Source organism: Nyctereutes procyonoides, unplaced genomic scaffold, assembly GCF_905146905.1.
Source record: "Nyctereutes procyonoides isolate TBG_1078 unplaced genomic scaffold, NYPRO_anot_genome, whole genome shotgun sequence".
In the NCBI taxonomy this organism is placed as follows: domain Eukaryota; kingdom Metazoa; phylum Chordata; class Mammalia; order Carnivora; family Canidae; genus Nyctereutes; species Nyctereutes procyonoides.
In genome coordinates this window covers 27,897,779-27,919,887 of record NW_026575043.1, presented here as the reverse complement: position 1 = coordinate 27,919,887, position 22,109 = coordinate 27,897,779, and the positions used below count along the sequence as shown (strand labels likewise).

At 52.9% G+C, this 22,109-nt stretch overlaps 1 protein-coding gene across 7 annotated transcripts in view; it reads right to left on the bottom strand.

The window, feature by feature from the left end:
• Positions 1-22,109, bottom strand: part of SGMS1 (sphingomyelin synthase 1) — a 249,541-nt gene that overhangs the window by 174,896 nt on the left and 52,536 nt on the right. For 5 of the 7 annotated variants that reach the window (XM_055322698.1, XM_055322695.1, XM_055322702.1 and 2 more), the window contains exon 3: positions 7,361-7,455. The exons of 1 other annotated variant lie outside the window; for it this stretch is intronic. The gene's annotated coding sequence lies outside the window, so the exon portion shown is untranslated. Of the gene's footprint in view, positions 1-7,360; positions 7,456-8,057; positions 8,380-22,109 lie in introns of all 7 variants that reach the window. One more of the 7 variants, XM_055322696.1, reaches the window with a different exon arrangement.

The window sequence follows — 22,109 nt, the reverse complement described above, 5'->3', positions numbered from 1 at the left end:
GCATGAAGCTCAACATTAAGCCATGTAAACCCCAACTGTTTTACTCTATTTATTCGCATCTTTTACAAATATCAGCTCTTTAGCACAAATGTTCCTAATTGCCCTTTCACATCAGAAACTGGAACCGGGTTATTCTCAGACCACGGAACGCCGCCAGTTCGCAGGATGACCCAGAGGAAACGTCACGCCCCCCTATATTGTCAAACCCGTAAAGAATAACTATGAATCAAAGCTGGTCTGGATCTCATTTCAATTCCAAATTTCCTCCTACCCAAGGAAAGGAAGCATATTGTTAAGTTCAAAAGACCCAAACAAGATATCAAAAAGCTGCCTGTGAGCAGCAAACAAAAGATAGTTTCTATAATTTATCTACAAATGCAAAAATGCAAGTCGCTGCAGCTATGCCTCTGCCTACACACCGCTGTGTGCTGTCGTAGGTATTTCTAATGGATTCCGTCTAAGCGAAATGCCCACCTCCCTGGCAAGGAGCAGGGAACCAACGCTTTGGTGATGACCTACTATGTGCATTGAACTTTGCTAGAATAAGAACCTGAGCGCGCTAAACACCCCTTGGTATCCATTCTCCCTTTCTTTCTTAGTAACGGGACCCCATAGTTCCCAGTGTCTTCTGGGGCTAGGAGTGGCCATGGGGTGACGGTGCCAGCCCTGAAGGTCCCCAAGTGGGGAGACCCGCAGCCCTCTTAGGTCATCCATGAGGCCGAAACTATTTTAATTATAGCTCCAAGATATGATTTCCTCTTCCCCGCTCCCTGCGCCCTGAGCACACGGGCACGTCTTCCGAGGCTATGTGACATCTGATGCCACAACAGCCTGTAGGCAGAGGCTCACGTGAGGATCCAGCTGTCTCCTATTAAGGCAGAATTTGAGAGATTCACAGAATGTAAAGCAGTGCCAGTCTTCTCACTGCTAGTTAAAAATTTTATTTTCCCCCCCAAAAGTAATTCATGCTAACCTATAATGGTTATTTGTAACTGAATTGTTTTTTTAATTTAAATATAAATCTAACTTAATTAAGTGGGGCTTAAAGATTTTATTTTTTAATTTTTTTATTTATTTATGATAGTCACAGAGAGAGAGAGAGAGAGAGAGGCAGAGACACAGGCAGAGGGAGAAGCAGGCTCCATGCACCGGGAGCCTGATGTGGGATTCGATCCCGGGTCTCCAGGATCGCGCCCTGGGCCAAAGGCAGGCGCCAAACCGCTGCGCCACCCAGGGATCCCCTTAAGTGGGACTTAAAATAACACAAATCATTTTATAGTTCTGGAGGTCAGAAGCCTAAAAACGAGTCTCATGGGGCCGGAATGAAGGTGTTGGCAGGGCTGAGTTCCTCCTGAAGCTCCAGGAGAAAAGCAGGCCCCCTTTTCGAGAGACAGCCCTGCTCCTTGGCTCAAGCTCCCTCCCTTCCAGCGGTGGCATGACTTCCGTCTCTGCTTCCGTCCTCCTAACTCCGTCTCTGGCTCTGACCTTCCTGCCTCTCCGGAGAAGGGCCCCTGTGATGACCTGGTGACCCGAGATGGTTCAGGATCCTCTCCCCATCTCAAGAGCTTCAGCTCACGCACAGGAGTCGTCTCTTTCACCTCGTAACGTGATCTGTCCACGTGTTCTGGGTTCTGGGCATTAGCGTGGGGACATCTCTGGGGGCCGTTTTCCCGTCTACCATAAAATGCAAGATACAAGCCACAGAAGCAAAGCACTTTGGGGTACTCAACAATTTTTAACAGTAGAAAGGGTTTCTTAAGAGCAAAACATCTGAGAACGACTGCTCCAGCACATGAACCGATGAAGGCAGTTATTAGGCGGGCAAATAAAACCCAGAAGAGCCAAGTAATTACCCAAGGTCACACAGACCACGAACAGAACTTCAGGGTGACCACAGGCTGTCTGGGGACCAATGAACCCAGTGTGACTCCCTCTACACCACGCTGCCAACCCTGACTGGGCATTTCCACAGGCAGCAAGTAAAAGGTATGACGACGAGAGTTCCGTGTGAATCTGCCGAGCAGGGTGGAGTCAAGTTGGACAAGAAGGTGCTAAAAATAAGCCTGCTTCTCAAAACCTTCTTTAGAAATAGACAAGTTCCTTACCTCATGCAGGAAAGGAGGAACATGAATGGCCAAGCATCCCCGTGCTGAGTCAGCGGAGAAGCCCATCATTCTTGGTCTACACAAGCCCAATTACAACCCAGGTTGCGAGACGCAGAGCACATGCCACCACGCACTGCTCTGGGTCACACAACGGGGCCTGGTGAGCACTCAGATTTACGGTCACTCACCTTGACAGCGACTGTGAAGCCCCAGCTCACACGCTCACTGGGGAGGACATGAGAGACCCGTACTTGGGCTGTCTCTCTGCATCACTCTGATGGGGCCAGAGTCAGGACATCCCTGCAAGAAACTTCATTCTGGTGAACTGGGTTAAAATCATGCTAGTGATCCGAATCTCAGGCTTCAACAGGACACACATTCACAGTTAATGAAGAGAATGGGGACGTCCAAAGGGCCTGTGGCCGCTCTCCCCAATCACTGTCCTGACCCCAGAGCAACGGAACGGGGGATTGGACTACTCTGCCCACGCTCAGGCAGTGGGCATTCGTGCACAGTGGCCCGTGGCCCCAGAGGCTGAGCAGGGCTTCCTCGGGATGCACTGGCCACCCTTGGCAAGCTTCTCTAGCTCTTCATCTCCCGCCCAGCTCCCCCAGAGAAGCTTCCGGAGAGCCCAGCGAACCAAACCACTTGGAAAGCGAAAGCCTTCCATAGTGCCTGAACTGACAGCCAACAATAATCCAAAACATGAGGACAAAGACTAAGCAACTGCTGTCCAAGGGATGAAAAGCCGCAGAACCATGATGCCGCTAGTTTCCAAGGCAAGGTACTGAGCCAGTAGTAACAGGCGATCCTCCAGACGAGGGCTAGCCGCAGAGCTCGGCATTTCCCGGGGATGTTTTCAGGGCCTGCCATTTTTATGATTACCTGCGATTACAAAAATCCTCCCTGTAACCCACAAAGCACAAAGACCGTGCAGTGTGGACACACTTCCCACTGTGCTTCCGCCGCCAAGCCGTAACCCACACACACCGGTCAGTGCACTTGCCCACAGGTGGCTACTCTGCTGCAGAATGAATAAAAAACTATTAAATCAGCAACCTTGGCTGGCATCCACTTCGAAACAAAACGTGTTTTCATGTGCCAACGCCCAAGGCAACTTGACATTTTACAGATCAAAGACTTCACGCTGTTTTCTATGCCTGTGAAGGGGACACACAGGGTGGACAGCGGGTTTGTGCAGGCTACCGCCCCTAGTTCACAAAGTAAACACCCATCCTCTGCACCCCACGTGAGGAGGGCACCCACAGGCAAGATCCACCACTGAATATTTATACCTGGGATTCTGGATAAAAAGAAAAATGACACTCGAACAGCAAATAGATTGGGAAGCAGAAGAAAGGAGGAGTGAAAAGAGCTGTGTGCCTACGGGTTATTCCAAAAGTAGAGATTTGAATTTCCAAGGAAAGAAGTACTAGTTGATTAACTAGAACTAGTACATTAGATTAACTAGGAAAAAAAGAAAAAACCTGGCAAAAGCATAAGGCCACAGTACGTGACACAAGTACTCGATATGGCTTAGCGAGCTCTCAGGGAGATCACTACGGTTATTCCCCAGCCATGGGTAAAACACAGTCGTGTTCCAGGTAAAGTTTTAAGAGCCAAAGAAAACTGATAAAGGGCACGTGCAGAAAACTGGCTTTGAAGTATTGCTTGGGTATTACTAATTTAGAAATTACGGTGGACTAGGTATTGGTAGGGCCCGTCTGCTGTGCTGCAGTTAGTTAGATTCTGGGTAAATTACTTTTAGGAATACATTTTCATACGTTGGCTTGCCTCAGGTAGAGAAACAAACACCAGGAAGGTACAACAGGACAGCACGCCGGAACCTGAGCAAAGACAAGAGCGGGAGTCGTCCTGGAGGCCACGTCAATACCAGGATGGGATGAGGCACCCAGGCTCTCCGCTTCCTACAAGGAGGGAAAACCCAAACTGAAACCAGGACTCCCAAAGGAAACAAACGGTCCTGGCTCTGAGGACAAACACACACAAATCTCAACAAGAGCTCAGCATTCTGACATATAATTATCACACACATATAAGCACATAATCAAAACTCACCATGGACACTAGGAAACAAGCCACAAACACAGATTTACACCACAAAAGATTCCAGATGCCAGCATCATCTAGTGCAGAGCGTGAAAGAACTCCATTTGATGTTCCTTACAAGTATGAACAATGGAGTAAAAAACAAAACCAAAATGAGCCAGCAAAAAAGAGACCATTAAATACTCAGGCAGACTTGAAGCAGAAACTGAGCTTTTAAAAATGAAGAAATAGAGCAGCCCGGGTGGCCCAGTGGTTTCGCGCCACCTTCAGCCCAGGGCAGGACCCTGGAGTCCCGGGGTCGATTCCCACCTTGGGCTCCCTGCGTGGAGCCTGCTTCTCCCTCTGCCTGTCTGTCTGTCTGTCTCTCTCTCTCTGTGTCTCTTATGAATAGATAAAATCTTTAAAAAAAATAAAAATAAAAATGTAGAAATAGGGATGCCTGGGTGGCACAGTTGGTTAAGCATCTGCCTTCTGCTCAGATCACAACTCAGGGTCCCGGGATCAAGTCCGATGCTGGGGCTCCCTGCTCATGGGAGAGTCTGCTTCTCCCTCTCCTTCTGCCGCTGTGCACTCTCTCTCTCAAATAAATAAATCAAATATTTTTTTAAAAAGTAAGAAATATAATCACTGAAATTAAAAACTCCAAGGATGGGTTAAATAACAAAGTCAATACAGCTGAAAAGAAAATTATTGAACTGGAAGCTAAATCTTAAGAAATTACCAAAATCAAACGGAAAAAAGGACAGGAAGGAAAGTATCAATTACAAATTAAAAGACGCCGAGAAGACAAAGAGGAGCTCGAAGACCTGCTTATCAAAACCAAAAGGAGCAAAGAGAATGAGCAGGACAGAGACAGTGGTCAGAGCATTAATAGCAGGGGAATTTTCAGAGCCAACGAATGGCATGAATCCACAGACACAGAGCACACAACAAATAGAAAAAGGATAAAAACCAGAAAGTCACACACAGATGCAGGGCAGGAAAAGTGCAGGGCCCCAGTGACAAATAAGTGATCTCAAAACAGGCCAAGTCATTTACCGAAGAATGAAGGACAGAAGACCTAACAGCGGGTTCCCAAAGAGCAGCAGCGAAGCCGTGGGGTGACGAGCCGTATGATCGCAATGCTGCTGCCAGACAGCCACTGTCCGCGAAGACCCAGGAGAGCAAAATGAACACGCTTTCACGTAAACCAAGGTCGGGAGACGCTACCACCCAGTGCTTCCAAGGGATGACAATTCTGAAGGAGCCACATCCCAGCACCGCAAAGGTACATACGAAGGTAAACGTACCATCTGGACGCTACCCATGGTCTGACGGGTACAGCGAAACAGAACCGACGTACAGAGCGGAACGCACAACAGAAGGGGACGCTCCTCCGCGGTGCCCGTGAGCTCTGCGCTGCTCTGAGAGGGGATGAACATCCTGACTGCCGACTGCCATCCAAACTGTGAAGCACGCGCAGTGTACTTTCAGAGTAACCACAGCAGAACAGAACGAGAGTGTGTTCCAACCCACGGAGGGAAAAGTACTGAATGGGAACACAACTCGACAAAAGCTTCAATGTAAAAAAAAAAAAAAAAGCAATGAAAATGAATCAAACACACACAGTTAAGAGAATATTAGACTAGGGATCCCTGGGTGGCGCAGCGGTTTGGCGCCTGCCTTTGGCTCAGGGCGCGATCCTGGAGACCCGGGATCGAATCCCATATCGGGCTCCCGATGCATGGAGCCTGCTTCTCCCTCTGCCTGTGTCTCTGCCTCTCTCTCTCTCTGTGTGTGACTATCATAAATAAATAAATTTTTTAAAAAAATTTTTTTAAAAAGAGAATATTAGACTATACTTAAAAAAAAAACCCAAAAATCTCAAAATGAAGAAAAGTACATTAGCTATACAATAAAAGACTGAAAATTCTGTCCACATTAAAATCACGAACTGTTCTCCAAGGGATACTAAAAAGAAAGATGCTCACCATCAATCAGGAAAAGGTAAATTACATCCAGAGTGATATACTATCTTACACCCACTAGACTCGCAACAGAATGCCCAACTTGGGAAGGAAGTAGAGCAACAGATAAAATGTGATAGATTTTTACAATAAGAATTTTATTTAATCATAAAAAATAATTCACTACAATCACATGCAAACACTGAATCTGAACAACACAACTGAGTCCATGCATCCTGCAGAACGCTACATACAACGTAATGTTTCTTTAAATATATATATGTATATATCTATATTTGTGTTTTATTTATTTATCCATGAGAGACACAGAGAGAGGCAGAGACACAGGGAGAGGGAGAAGCAGCTCCCTGCGGGGAGCCGGTGCGGGACTCGATCCCAGGACCCTGGGGTCACGCTCTGAGCCGAAGGCAGGCGCTCCACCCCTGAGCCCCCCAGGCGCCCCACAACACACCATTCTTAACCAGCCTACAAACAAGCAACACTGAGCAATACACAGAGCCTCTCTACACAGAGGCAGTAATTATGCGCCAGAATGGAAACAAGCAGCACCACGCAGTCTCACGCGGGGGTTTTCACTCTCGGTAAAGACTCCCTCAACACAAGACATGGTTTGCGGGTCCAGGTCTGCACATGCCCTCCCTGTCCCGCCAGGCTGGCACCCCGAGTGGCACGGCCCGAGGCTGTCCAACTGCACAGCAACCACAATCTTCCCGGATAAGAGCCTCGATCAGAACCAATTCCAGGATAACAGGAAAGGCCTGGGCCCAAAGGACGCCCTAGGAACCCCACGCCTGGAGCCTCCCCTGATAACTTCTTCTACAATCACATCACTATTTATAGTTTTGGTTCAAGGTGAAAAGTGACTTGGGCTCAAGCAGAGATTTTCCTTAATGCAGGTGGCCCTTAATCCTTTCAACGTCCTTGTTTATCATGTGACGTGAGATCTCGTAGATGCCCTCACTGTCGTCACCTCTGGCGACTCAGGCAGATGCTCTCTCATGCGCCCTCAGCTTCCCACGTTTCGACCACGCTGGCCCAAGCGGCCTTCCTAGACCTGGCCTTCCCCAGGCTGGCTCTGAGCTGGGCTCACCCGAAGGCCTGGACGGTGGCTCCATGCATCAGAGCCTCGCACACGACCGCAGAACAGCAGGAGCAACCCTGGGGACCGTGAGATCCATGACCCGCCCGCAAACAGCTAGAAGGCCGAGCATGACTTACGTGTCGTCGTGCACACACACACCCTCTGCTCCACTCGTGCTCTGCTGCTCTCAGAAGTCTGAAGATCCACGGCTCCTGGGTCGCTGGAGCTTGGCCTGGAATAGTAAGTGCAGGAAATGAGAAAGGAGGCAACCGGGAAGAGCCAAAGGGGCTGCCGGGGAAAGAAACTCGCCTGTACCGTCAACCTCCGCACTTAAAAGGAGAGCTGGGGCCCTGGAGGTAAGGAGACTCGTCACCAGCCTCCTGCCTAAGCCACATGTCACCTCTTGCCAAAACTATTAATAGTGATTTGAGGTTTTTAAGAAATTGTTCTCTACCAAGACCTCTTGTAGGCATTTTCTCATTTGAGCCGTAAGATCTTGAAAGTGGGCAAGTGTTATTTTAAAGGCAGCAGCTGGCGTTCCCAAAGCTTAGGGGCCTTCCCCTGACCGTCATCCAGCGCCTGGGAGATGAAGGAACCACCTCTGTGGCCCCTCATCCCAACCCTCTGCCATCGCAACATATCGTAACAGGATGCTTTCAGCCCAAGAGTCTCCGTGCACCACATCCGCTTCCCCGGCCCACAGACACAGCAATGGCTCTGCCTGGCGAGGGACCCGGCGACGGCCGTGGGACTACATGTCTATACCGCACACACCTCCAAAGGTAGACGATCCACCCCGGGGGGTTAAGAAACGCGCGTATCCTGCTCACACACCTTCCTTTACACTTGAAATCACAGTGACCGCTGCTGGGCCGCCTCATGTGTTCACGCAACGTTTCTGAGCCCCGTGGAGATATATTCCAGACGTCACGTTCCAGATGTCACGACGCTTCACCTCTAAGTACTTCAGAACTGACTTCTTGAGAGTGGGGGTGTCTGTACGTGAGGGTAACGCTGTCATCACTCAGGGAACGTCGCACGGACGCAGTACTTTACCACCATATCCAGTCGACCCCACAGTGCGTTTCACGGCGCTTCTTTCCTCCAAGCTCAGGGTCCTCCAGGGGCAGGTGCACTGCTTCCGGCTGCCAGGATGCTGAAACACACAGCACCCACAGTTCAGAAGAACAGTCCTCCACCCCTGCGGAATTAACAGAGCATTTCCACTTCGGCCGGTCTGACTTCTCATGATTCAACTCAGGCCGTGTGTTAGGGGCCAGGAACCTCGGAGGTGACGCCTTCTTCTCTGAGGGTCCATCTGAAGGCACAGACGTCCATTGGCCCCTCTTGGCAATATCTACTCTAATCACCCAGGCAAAGTGCTGTCCAATTTCTCCGGTAAAAAATTATTTTTCTGGGCAGCCCCGGTGGCGCAGCGGTTTAGCGCCGCCTGCAGCCCAGGGTGTGATCCTGGAGACCGGGGATCGAGTCCCACATCAGGCTCCCTGCATGGTGCCTGCTTCTCCCTCTGCCCGTGTCTCTGCCTCTCTCTAGCGGTGTCTCTATGAATAAATAAATAAAATCTTTAAAAAGATTATTTTTCTCTTAAAACTAGTAAGTCATTGGTGAGGAGACACTCTGAGGCTATGAAAATATCTTGTCCCTCGGCAAAAGGATCCATGGGTTTCGCATCCATCGCTGACCTGTACCTGGCACAGACTTCACTGCAACGGCAGCAATGTGCCCAACGTTCCAACTCCAGCCCCGTCCACGTCCCCCTTCGTGACGCGGCACCATGTCGGTCACTCATCTATTTATCCACTTGTCGTCACACCTGAAGGTCTAGTTGATAATCTTTACCACGTGGTGAATAATTTATCGCTGGACTAAACTGTCCTGGTGCTCGGCTCAACTCACATCTCCTTTATCTCTGCAACGCACCCCCCATCGTTGTTTCATTTTCTTGACTTTTATTTCCTTACTTTTTGACATTAAAAACAGAAAGTGCTGGGCTCCTCTTGCACCTGGTTCCTCCAGCGTCCTGGCTCCTCGGGCGGCAGAGGGTGCAGGGCCTCTCTGCTTCCACCAACTGCTTTTCGTGTTGGCATAAACCACATTTCCCGCTTCTCTGCGTTCTCCCCTCTCCTAAGGCCGACAGTGGGGGGCGGGGGCGGGCTCCGTGTGCTCCAGAGGGCAGCTGGGTCACCGGCAGGCCCCCTTGCCCCGGGAGGCCTGGCTGGGGCGAGTCTCTGAGCTGTGTCCCCAGTCCTTGCACGGGGCCCCTGCTCCCGGTGGTCCTCCTGCTGTCCCCCACCTGGCGAGGCCAGAGCCCTCTGCGTCCCCCAGAAGTGCAGAACTCGGCTGGGCCCAGGTACTCAGTACTCCCCCGGTGGCCCCCGGTCCCCACCTGGCATCCGGTCCCCACCTGGCATCCGGGGCTCCTGCTAGGTGCATCCCTGCGCACACACACCGCAGCCCTCCAGGACCGGGCCCTACCAACTGAGCAGCTCCGACGCCGCGCGACCAGCACGCCGCCCCACCGCTCGGGCAGGGACCAGGCCCAACGGGCGTCTTCCCTGCCCCCGGGGACCACAGGGCTGGCTGCAGCTCCCAGTCACCACGGGAGGGCAGGCCCAGCACCGTCGCTCATCTTTCCCTCGTCCCTCGTCGGTGATGCTTCAGGAGCAGGAGCTGCATCCTGGGGGGCCGCGCATCCGGACGCGGAGCAGAAGTGCACGCCCTTTACTGACACAGAAACTCTTCTTACAACAAGGCCTCTCGGAGGCGCATGCGTTTGCTTCCACCACAACACCAGGGCCGACCGGCACCTTCCACAGGAAGCGCAAGGGGCCGCCTGTGGTCCTCCTGGAAGGCTGACGGTCCCTTCAGACGCCAGCTGCCTACCCTCCGACACGCATTTCCACAATTCTTCCTGCAGCGGACGACAAAACTCCACAGACTCCAAAGAAAGAAAAAGCAGTTGCTGCTCTTCATTTTTCTTGTCTGTGGGCCCGTACATGGGCTGGGGAGGAGTCCGCGCAATAGAAACCATCTTCTGGTGTGTCTACGTCCCTACTTCTAACCACTGATGAGAAAATGAGGAAAAATGGTCCAAAAAACAAAAGGGGGCACCCGGGTGGCTCCGTCGGTGGAGCGTCTGCCTCAGGCTCACGTCATGATCCCGGGTCCTGGGATCGAGCCCCGCGTCAGGCCCTCGCTCAGCGGGGCTGCTTCTCCCTCTGCCCCTCCCCTGCTCATGCGCTCTCTCCTTCTGTCTCTCTCTGTCCCTCTCTGTCAAATAAATAAAACTTTTTAAAAATAGGCAAAAAAGAAACAAAACTCTGAAACCCCAGACACAGTTAATCGGAAGAAAATTGTCAAATAAGAGTAGTATTTTCATCACCACATTCTGGAGAAGACAGGACTGTGCCATCACAGGAAGACGGCACACAGGCCTTCCCCACCCAAGCCAGGAGCTCTGTGCCCGCGGCACATGCGCACATGCACACACACAGGCACCTGTACGCACACCCGCACGCCCACACACGCTGTGGCAGGCAGGCACGAGGGCCGCCCGCGTTCCCGCTGCCGAGCACACCTCCCCGCTGGCACAGACGCTCAGGCCGGCGCACAGGGACCCGGGGCCCCAGGCCGCGCCCCGCCTGCCCTCGCGCCCCCCACCTCGCTCGCAGGCTCCACCACAGGTCCACCTGCAGCGCCGCCCCTGCACGGACACCTGCCTCCCTTCTCTGGATCCTGCGTGTCGCCCATCAGGGCCCACCCAGGGCCCACCTGCCTGCTCACACATGCGCTCACTTGTAAATAAGCGAGCAACGCGTCCAGAGCTCCCGACGAGCCAGGCCGCGTGCAGGTGACCCGCGCAAGCACCCCGGGGACCCACACTAGGTCCGCAAGCGAGGTGTGGAAGGGGGGCTCCCGAGGGACAAAAGTGTGCTGCTGCTTCTCAGAGTAAAGGGGCGTCCGGAGGGAAGAATCTGGAACTGTGTGTAAGCAAAGCAAGTCCCTTCTTGGGAAGCTCCTGCGGCGTGTGACACGTCAGCCCCACACCACAGGCAGAAACCCCGTGGTGTGCGTGGGGGGGGGCGCCCGGCGCCGATCCCGGGTCCGTGTGGCCGCGGGCTGCGGGCGGGTGGGGCTCCAGGCCGACTGGGGCTCCACCGCCGGGGGAGATTCCAGCGCAAAGGCAGAGAGCCCAAAGGGAGAGGCGTGAGGCTCCCTGAAACCCGATTGAGTGTGAAACCCGCGGGGGAAGGGGGATCCCGGGAGAGGAGGCGAGGCAGGCAGACTGCTTTAACCTGAAGTAGGACCCTTTTGGCGTCAACATGAAGATTTTCCCCAAAACAAGAATTTTTGCAAAGATTTTGTTTATTTGAGAGAGCACAAGGTGGGGTGGTGAGCAGAGCAGGGGGCCTGAAGCGGGACTCGATCCCAGGCCCCCGGGCTTTAGCCCCCTGGTGCCCCCCTCAAAGCAAGGCCCTCACTGAGGAACATGGAGTCCGCGTGCTCACCACATGCCCGCCGCCACCTCCACGCCGAGCCCGCCTGCTGCTGCCCGAGCGGCCCCGGCCTCAGCCCCGGCCTCGTGGAAGCTGCACTAGTGCACACAAGTGCTCGCGGTGCCCCGTGTGAGCCCTGCCCGGGGGCCCGGCTCTGCTTGGGCTCGCGGCAGCACCTCGTCGCTGCCCGGAGTCCGACATCTGCACCGCCGGCCTTCAAGGCCCGAGAACCTCCTGTGTGTAAGCGGGGGGGCCTGCCTCGCCAGGCTCCGGGGAGGCCTCGGCCCCCGCGTGTCCAGCCCCCACTATCACCGGGCACCCTCTGACGCGGTCACGGCCCAGACGGCGAGTCGACGGGGCAGATTCAACTGCAGGGTGAAGCAGTCACGTGTCCAGGCACCCGGCCCAGGACCCGGTGCCCACCCACACCCATCCAGTCCCTCCAGACCATGACACAGTGCCCGCCACGTGTGCAGCGCCGGTCAGGCCCGTGAGCCACAGCCACAGCTGTGCTCGGAGAACACCCTGTCGTCACCGCCAGACACTCGCCGAATACTCATGACGCGCCAGGCACCGTCTAGGTACCAGGGGCGCATGTCTGTGTGGTCCCAAGCCGCACAATGAGCCTCTGAAGTACTACGTACTGTCCCCAACTTGCAGGTGAGAGACTGAGGCACCCAGAGGACAAGTCACTTGCTCTAGGTCACGCAGCTTACAACGGGCAGAGCTGGGGGTCATCTCCCGGCAGTGTGACGTCAGAGTCCCGTGCTCTTACCACTCGGCACTGCCTCCCCCGAGACCCGACCACTAGGAGCCAGGCCGGGACAGGCCAGGAGAGGGTCCAGCAGGAATACCGAGCGCAGCGTCCTTACACCTGACAGACAGCACGTGCCCTTGAACCAGAGATACCGTGTTTAAGTACTCGGTACCAGCCCAGACTGAACGTGTCCGCAAATCCCTTGTGCGAGCACGATGGGGGAAAGGAGGCCCAGGCGCCTGGGCGTCCATCACAGGTCCTCAGCGTGGCCATCAACAAGCGGCCTGAGCGCTCTGTGCTGCGGTGTCCTCCTTGTAGGGATTCGTTCAACAAGATGACTTATGGAAAGAGCTTAGTTCCTGGACCTGCCACTAAATACTGTACAAGCCAATCAAGCAATCAATCAATCAATCAATCAATCAAACTGCACCTGCTGTTTTGCATCAAGACCCAGGCCTCAGCCAGAGGGGAAAAGCCCAGCCAGCAGACCCATCAGTCCACAGACCGAGAAGCATGCGATCTGTAGGATCTGAGATACTCTGTGGATTCATGAAAACACCAGTAAGCACGAACTGGTACAAGGAATTACAGAAATCTGTGTTTCAAACCCCTAGGGCAGGCAAGTCTCCTGTCCTAAAAGGCAGGGGTAGCTTCCGTACGCTGCTGGCCCATCTGCTCCGGGGGCCGTGACAGGCACCTCACAGAGGTTATTCGATCTTTTTTTTTTTTTTTTTTTTTTTTTTTTTAATTTCTATTTATTTATGATAGTCACAGAGAGAGAGAGAGAGAGAGAGGCAGAGACACAGGCAGAGGGAGAAGCAGGCTCCATGCACCGGGAGCCCGACGTGGGATTCGATCCCGGGTCTCCAGGATCGTGCCCTGGGCCAAAGGCAGGCGCCAAACCGCTGCGCCACCCAGGGATCCCGAGGTTATTCGATCTTAAAACCACTCCGAGGTTCCTCAAGTGACCCCGACGGTACAGATGAGGATTCTGAGCCACGAAGAAGTCAAGTAATGGGCTCCATGTCACACCACACACAGAAAGCAGAAACTGTTGCTCAAAACTGAAAGACTCTCCGGTGAGGTGAGCGGGGAATCGTCTCAGTCAGACACCAGCACTCCGCAAGGTGCTGCCTGACACCAACCGGTATTCTGCACAGCAACGCTCAGCGCAATCCAGGTCTCATCCTCATGGTGTGTTTGTTCTGTGCCTCCAAGAAACCCAGATCACTGAAAGGTCATGACATGTCACCCACTGAAGCAACATATTCTGGCCTCCTATGACCACCCAGTAGGAATGCAGCTGGAGAGGGATTATTTACAACGGGCTGTGGTGACCCCAAAGTGACGGGCATCTGCACCGTGGGTCCCAGGGCTGGGACACAGGTGACGTCAGTGGCACACCACAAAGGACATGTCTGGGGTGAGACTGGGTACAGGAGGAGAAGGTACATCAGAAGACCTTTGTCTGGTTTTGTTTACAGCAGAGCATCCTTATCACAAACAGCGCAACCCATGCCTGTCACGCTATCTGCTTACAGGATCCTCTGTGTCACCCGCCCTCAAGGAAAACAGAAGGCAACCACAAAGTTCACTGTATAAATTCTAAGACCTGAGTCTGCCTCTAAAACTCCCAAAGTAGGAAGCCTGTCGCTTGGGGAGAGTCTGCACTGGTCACCACTGCGTCCTCAGCACAACACATGGCAGGCGTACTACAGGCCCTCAAAACCCATGGTGACTGTCCAGCCTGATGCCACACAGACCTGCACAGGGGACAAGGCCGGCCTTTGCCTGACAAAGACTTACCCACCCCATTCCAGCCAGGGTCAGCACCAAACTGCTCTTAGAAACTGCATAGTTCGAGAAATGTGGGGCTGCAGGATATGGGATCTTCTGAGTTTGGGGCTGGGGGCGGGGGAACACACACCTATTATACTTTGAGTACAAAAAAAAATGCCTCCCCACCCTTTTAGACTATCCAAAATATTTGTCCATATACTGCAAAACGTACTAGCCTAAAATGTGCCTTGTGATCTGCTATTTCAGGAACACGAATCACGTATGTCAAGAACACGCTGCTGGCCTTGTGCTGGGTGCAGCCAACAAAAGACGCAGGCCGGACCACCCGCAGCTCTAATCGAGACACGGGCCGCAAACAAACAACCAGGGTATCGCACAATGAGCGCTTTCAGCAGAGCAGAACCAAGGCCGGGAACGACCAACGCGGCCGCACACTTCAGCCCCGCGTGCTGAGCAATTTCCTCATCCAGTCTTTATTTGGTTCAGCGTGAACAGCAGCCCCGGCCGTCTATGCACGGCATACTTTAAGCCCTCAGCATGCTCCTCAGTCCTCACCCCATCGCCGTGACAAACCACACAGCATCTGAGCTGTCACAGGGCTTTCGGCCCTGCTGTTTCCATCGAGATTCCTGGCCTATGCACAGCCAATTATGTCATTTTCTGTCCAAAAGTCTTAAAGATAATAAGCCAAATGAATGGATGACACTATCGTAACAAGTTCATTTTATTAAATTATTTCAATATTACCCACATCCAAGAAAGTTTCACGTGCACTTGGAAGGAACAGGCACAAATATGAAGTCACTGGTGTCCTTGAATATTAAAATAACTTTTAGATTTCTGATAGCCGGAGCAAAGGGGGAAATGGGGCAGACCACATAATTCTGATCAAAGGAAAAATATAAAGAGGTTTTTTATCTCTAAAGACCGAAAACTCGAATCATTGTTTCTTTAAAGATTTTATTTAAGATTTTATTTATTTGAGAGAGAGATTGTGCACACACACGCAAGAGTAGGGGGAGGGGCAGAGGGAGAAGCAGACCCCCGCTGAGCAGAGAGCCCAAGGTGGGACTCGACCCCAGAACCCTGGGGTCATGACCTGAGCCAAAGGCAGACGTTTTGCCGACTGAGCCACCCCTGTGCTCCCCTGAATCATCTTTTACCAACAGCTTGCACAATACACATAGTACTGTCACAGGGTTTCTTACATTTCTACTAAATAAAAGCTGTGAACAGAATAGTAAAGTGTAATCAGAGCAAGTACTCACAGAGTTACTGATAATACAGGGGGGAAAAAACACCTTTTCCCTGTGTCAGGTTTAAAAAACCCTAAATAAGATGACTGACGACACACTGCTATCACAGAGAGGTTAGTCCTCAAATCAAGGCCTTCCAGGAAAAAAAACCATTTGAATGTGATCCCTTATACAAAATCCCAGAAATAACTGAAATAAAAAAGGTTTTCAGAAATTTCAACAACTATTTCACAACCCAGAAAGTGATGGCCTCATTTGGCGGGAGGAGGCATCCTGTATACATCACCCCCACCCCCTGTGGATTCATCTGTCACTTACCAATGATGACCCCCGTATTGGCCACCTAACCAGAAGGGGGGGCGGCGTTCCTGACATGTGTGCTGACGTGTGTGCATGACTTTATTTTCTACCTTAAAAGGAATATACACAGGCTAACTGTTTGTATCTTTTCTTAGTTTTTTTTCCCCCCTCAGTTTTCACTTTTCTTAATAGTAAAACTATTGTAACTGTTTGGGGACAGTGCCACCCTTTGACTAGCTGTTTGCCTTACAGACTCCCTTTATCCTTATATTCCAAGCGAATCCCAGTTGCTGCGAACTCAGAAGCCTGCTGCAAGAAACACCACCTAGCTGTCCTGAGGCACCCAGCGTGGGACGCTCAGTTAAGATGGCACAAGCGTTTGGTGGACAAGCGCCCCCACGCTGCTCCTTCCGTGGGTCTATCAGCATGATTACTACTGAAGCAGGGACAAGAGCCACTACCCCACACATGGAAAAAAGTCTTCCCAAATCCCCCCGGCAGCATTCAAACTATGGTCTGCAAACTGCAAAGCTCCCGGTCTGCCCGTTCCACCAAGCGCCCCACCAAGGGGGCCAGTGGAACCCACTCATCCTACCCGGTGATCTGCCTTCTTCTTCTTGTCTGCTGCCGCCAGGACCCTCCCTACTGCAGGAGACCAGAATATGTCACCCAAATGTGCCTCTTTGGCACAAGGGTCATTGTGAGCTAATTATTAGACACAGAAGCAGCTCAGAAAACAGAGTACGGGGAATGTACATGCACAAAGGAAGTCTCCTGCACGAGGGTGCTCCTCCGTGTGTCCCAGGAAGAGAAGGAAGAACAGGGGACTCACTAAAGGACCCACGGAGAAGCAACCTTCCTTGTTTGCCGTGCTCTCCTGACCACCTCGCCGCCACCTGCTCTCCACACCTGGCTTTCTTTGTTTTAACCGAAGAGGGTAGGTGAGCCCAAATGCTGGCCACCCCGAGCTCCTCGTGTACACAGGAGACACACACGCTAACAAATACACTGCTTCTCTCCTGCTGCTCTGTCTTTTGCTACAGGAGCCGCAGCTGAGAACCTAAAATGGGAACCTAGAATGGAAAAGGAAAACACTTTCGGCTCCCCTGACTCGTCACCCACAGCTTGAGTGAGAATTCTGGGGGTGTCCCCGTGTAACAATCCCACCATCTCCACTGACCGAGCGCTTGGGATGCGCCCGCCCTCAGCCTCATCCGAGCAACGGCGAGAGAAGGCAGGCACCGCTTCCCCTCTTACAGGTACGACAACAAAGGTCGGAGAGAAAGGGTAAGAAATCGGCTTGCAGGTGGCAGAGCCAGGATTCCAACCCAGATTCTGTGGCCAAATGCAGGCGTGGATTACTCACGTTCACAGGTGTAGTCAAACTTTGCATCAACTCAATTATTTCATGAAGCCCTAAATATGCTCGAGCTTTGGCTTACACATACCTCTGCAATCCTCCCCAAAACTGCTCACCTGGAAGATGGCCTGTGTGTAACCTTAGATGGGCCCAGCCACCTTTCCTCGTGCTACGTGGTTCAGGTTGGGATTTTCTCACTTGCTAGGACTGTGGGAAACACCGATAGCTGATCTCTTTCGGTGGGTGGGCCACCGAGTGTGCCAGGGCAGGAGGGGACCTACTGAGTGCAACCACCAGGCCTGGGGCTGGGTTAGTCCCCAGGGATGGTCCGCTCCAGGTCACTGGGGACACACGATGTGTCCACCAATACATGAGACAGGTGCCACAGACACACACCCAGAGGAGGGGGTACGCATCCTCACGAGAAGACATACGGAGGCTGAGTGCAGTGACAATAGGGTATTTTTACAGAAACTAATGTCTCTGTGTCACATTCTAAGAACAGAAACCATAGGCAAATGTTAAAATCTCTCTGGAATCTGCGACAAAGATGGTGAAAAATAAGTGGAGAGAATTCCCTCCAAGGAATTCTTTTATTTTACTTTAGGCTTACATCCTTCTTGAAATTTGACAGAACTGGCACAGGTCAGGATCTTAGGGAGTATTTTTTATTTTCATTCAGGATTTTGTAAAGGTGAATTCCTTTTTTTTGTTTTTAGACTTTATATACTAGAGCTTCCTTCCTTTGCTGTGGTTTCCAGTGTAGTGTGAGGTTGAAGTATTCGTGAATACCAGCAAGTGTGGATGGCACGAGGCCCTTGGCTCCTAAATCCATCGGCTTTAACTTTTGAATGAAAAATGAGTGACAGGAAGATTCACTGTCAGCTCATCTGAATCATCATTTGTCAACAGACAGTATTTTACCTCCTCAGAACCTTTTGAAAGCTCATTATTTGTAAATGTGTTTACCCACATACAGAAGCACATTCACGCAATTTTTGACTTATTTTCATTGTACAGAATAATAAATAGCAGTTTGTTATTATTATTATGAATATATTTCATTTGTCATTATTATTATTAATAATTCATTCGTTATTATCTTATTATGTTAAGAGAACATACATAAACCCGTAAAACACTTAGTCTTAAATAAAAAACTTGATATGCACATTTACACGAATTTAATAGGAAAAAGGGGAAAACAGAAAAGCTTTAATAAATACATGACTACGTGAACCACAGTACATTTAACATAGAATCCTATATACCTGTTAAAAAACATTCTCTGTATCTTAGGATTTCCCTGAAGAATTAAAAACTTTTACAACCACAACTGCACCCCTACATATTTAAAATATTAGTTTTTAAAGCTCTCCCATAGTATGTGCCCAGCTACCTGCACAGGCGCACACACACACGCACACACATACAGTAAAAGGTCTCCAAAGACACCAAACAGTAAGTGGTTACCGCCAGAGCCAGAAAGGAGCTGGGGGAGAAGATGGTCAATGGGGATTTTGTGGGTAATATTTAAATCTCTTATGTGATGTACTCAGGTCACCTGCACAACTGAGAAAAACGTTAAAGCATCTGGCACCCTAACGATGGCCTGTCACATGGCCCTGGGCTCACTGTCACCTGCTCAGCAGGTCTCTCCCCTCTCGCGGCCCCTCGGTCGGGTTCGTGCCAGCAGCGGGATTCCGGGAGGCTGTGTTCTCAGTGTTCCCATCATCACAGCACCTTCTACCCTACCTCATGCACCCCCATCTATGACAGGCCCAGGTCAGTGTAGGACTGCAGAAGGAACGAAGACGTGTTTCCACGCATCCCTCACCTGGAACTGCCTGGTGGGTGACATGGGTCCCTCTGGTTTACTGGGAAGGGGGACGTTTTAATTAAGACTTTATTTTTCAAGAAGAGTCTTCTTTTCGTTGCTTTCCCAGGTGGGTCTCACTGGGAAAACAGGATGAAAACAGGACAATGTCTTTGTTCCTGCTGAATCCAGAAAAGTGTGACTTTTTATTCCCTGGATAATCGCACGTATGCTGGTGTCCGTCCTCCCACCAGGGCCAAAGGAGGGCTTGGCTGAATCCAGGCCTCAGGGGCAGGAGGAAGGGGGCCTGCGCTGTGTGATGCCCCTGGAGGAGGCTGGCCCGCCAGCTGGCGCCCTGGAGCCCGGCTGTGGCTGAGGTGCATCGCCAAGGCCCCTGCTCATGGCAACGAAACTCACATCGTCCGAGTCATCCTGACGTCGTACCTCTGTGGGTTTTCCGCATTCATCACGGGCACGTCTGACTAGATGAGCGTTCTCCTGCTGCAGGCTCGAGACTCCCTCACCCGCAGCCTCAACTGCTTTTACTGGAAACGTCTCCTCTGTATTATCTTCCTACATTCCCGGTCTCCTGAGAGTGGGGTCTAAGAGTAGCCGAGGGAGACGCGAGTCTTTAACTCCCCAGACTTGGACAGAGTCTCAGCCCCGACAGGATGACAGCAGCCACAGGGTGGGCCCGGCCCCGCCAGCGTCAGCTCCAGGCCTGAGCACAGGCCCTCTGACTTTGCAACAGACCCGGACACACGGATGCGCTGGCACCTCAGGCCCTGGGGGCCTCAGGAACCACCGCTGGCCCCCAAGCCCCCTGCCCTCCAAATTGGCTGAAAAACAAGACCTAAATCCTGGACAGGCCAATTCACTGCGACGGCTCTGCAGCCGCACCTCTGCAAACCAGAAACCCCCCCGCCAGGCCGAGGCAGGTGGCCGGAACGCTGGCTCATCTAGAGCACTGTCCCCTGAGCCTCGCTTGCCTCTGACCCGGCTGCTCTGGGCCGGGTGGGTGTCCTCCAGCCACGGAGAGACAGGAGGGTGCAGCGTTGCTGTGGGGAATGGGGAATTCCCTGAGGGTTTCGAGCGAGGCAGGCCAAGGGCGCCTCGTGGTACTAACCTGTTAGACCCGACTGCACTGATGCCAACGGAGCCTCCCCACCCACATTCGCTCCTGCCATCAGAGCCCTCAGTTCCTTGGGCCCAAATCAACAAATTCCAAGTAGAACAGCTCCTTAGAATCCCAATACCAGGAATATCTGGATTGAAAAATGATTAGGTATTGAAACACTCGGATGCAAGTTTGTACCCGAGATCAGGTTTTTATTCAGCGTATGAAACGGTTTGTTTTAATCACAAAAATAATCAGACGTGTTCAGGTTAACCACTCCCCACAGCACACCCGAGACAATTCCAGGTACGCGAGTTGATGCAGGTGAACGTTCCCACTGACGCCTTTCCGGCACCTCCCCAGGTCTGCACGGTTCCTTTACTAAAACGCGGCTGTGTTCCTACATGCTCCAGGACAGGCTCACGCGCTTCATTCCACATCAACATCGCTGTTGTGGCGACACCTCGTCCCTGTGGGCGGTAGACGGCCTTGCCCTCGGGCTATCTGGCTCCAACCCAGGTGCACACAGCGCTCACTCGCTAAGCCTTCTGAGCGGAATCTCTGGACACCACCAGCTTCCCCAGGAGCCACTGTGCGGGGCAGGCTGTGAGCCACAGGAAGGCCGCGCCGCTCACCGGGCCGTGGGGATGCAGCCGGGCCCTGTCGCCACCGCTCAGTGCTGTGGTTCCCCCCAGGGTCTCTGCCACCCTTCCTGCCGATCCACTGCTTACCCAGTTTTCAAGGTGCCCCAATCCCCGAGTCCACTGGACATCCTCGGCACGACACACCATCTGGCTCAGCAGAACCCAAGTCCTTCCCCAAATCAAGACCTGACATCACCCCGTGGGCTCATCCCTTTATATCCCTAAACCTTATCCACCTGTCCTTGCCCTGACCTCTCGCTCCAAGACCGACGGGATCACCAAGTATTCCAGAACGTCTCGACCCCGTCCGGTCCTCGGTGTAAGCCTCGCTTCCTCCCCGTGGGAGCTTTATGGCCCCCGAGGAACTCCACGACGCTCGGGAGCCCTGATGCCGAAGCCAGTCACAGCCGTGCCGCTGCTGCTAAATCCCGGGGTCTCTGTCCCCAGCCCCAAGTACTCAGCATCGCCGCTTATCTGCCGGGACCACGTGTCAGCGGGACAAAGTGTAGCAGTACTCGTCAGCGTCCCTGCGGGGCACGGAGCAGCCCCCTGGGGTCCCCGAGGTCAGAACCCGTCTACACCACGGGAGAACAGGAGCTGCCCCACCTGAGCACAACCATCACCTAGGAAGGTGGCCTCAGCCATCTCCCTTCTCCCAGCAGGTGCTTAGCCTCGGGCTGCGTGGGAAGCCCACGGCTCACTGTGGGGTCACGTTCTCAAGCGCCCCAGGGCTTGCCCACGGGGACGCCCTTCAGCGGGGGGGGGGGGCGTCCCCAGGATGGAGGGCATTTAGCCTCCCACGGGCTCCAGCATCACCCCACCCTGTGGTCGCCGTGACCAGCACCAATGTCCTCGCTGGTCTCTAGACACCGTTCCCCACTGGGACCCCTTTACCTGCTGGGTGACGTGGAACTGAGTCCCAGGAGGCAACAGGAAACGGAGGACAGAGATGCAGGGGTATGGGAGGGACCCGGAGGGGTGGGGTGCAGGGCACCCGGGGAGGGGAGGGGAGGTGCGGGGGTGGGAGATGTGGGGTTCAGGGCGGGATCCCGAGGAGGGGAGGTTCTCTGGACGGGACCCAGGACACCGGCACCCTGGCCCCTACCCCCGGAGCTGTGATCTAAGGGCCGCTGTTCTGGCCCCGGAACAATGCCCGCTGCTGACCTCCAGCCCAGCAAGGCCACTGGCTTTCGTCTCGGCCACAGTGTCCCCGCCTCTCACTGCACCGCGGTGGCAGGGGCATGCTTCCTGACGTCACCTGTACGTGCAGGTGAGACCACAGAGCTCAGCGGATGAGCCACCTTTTTTAGATCCTGTCA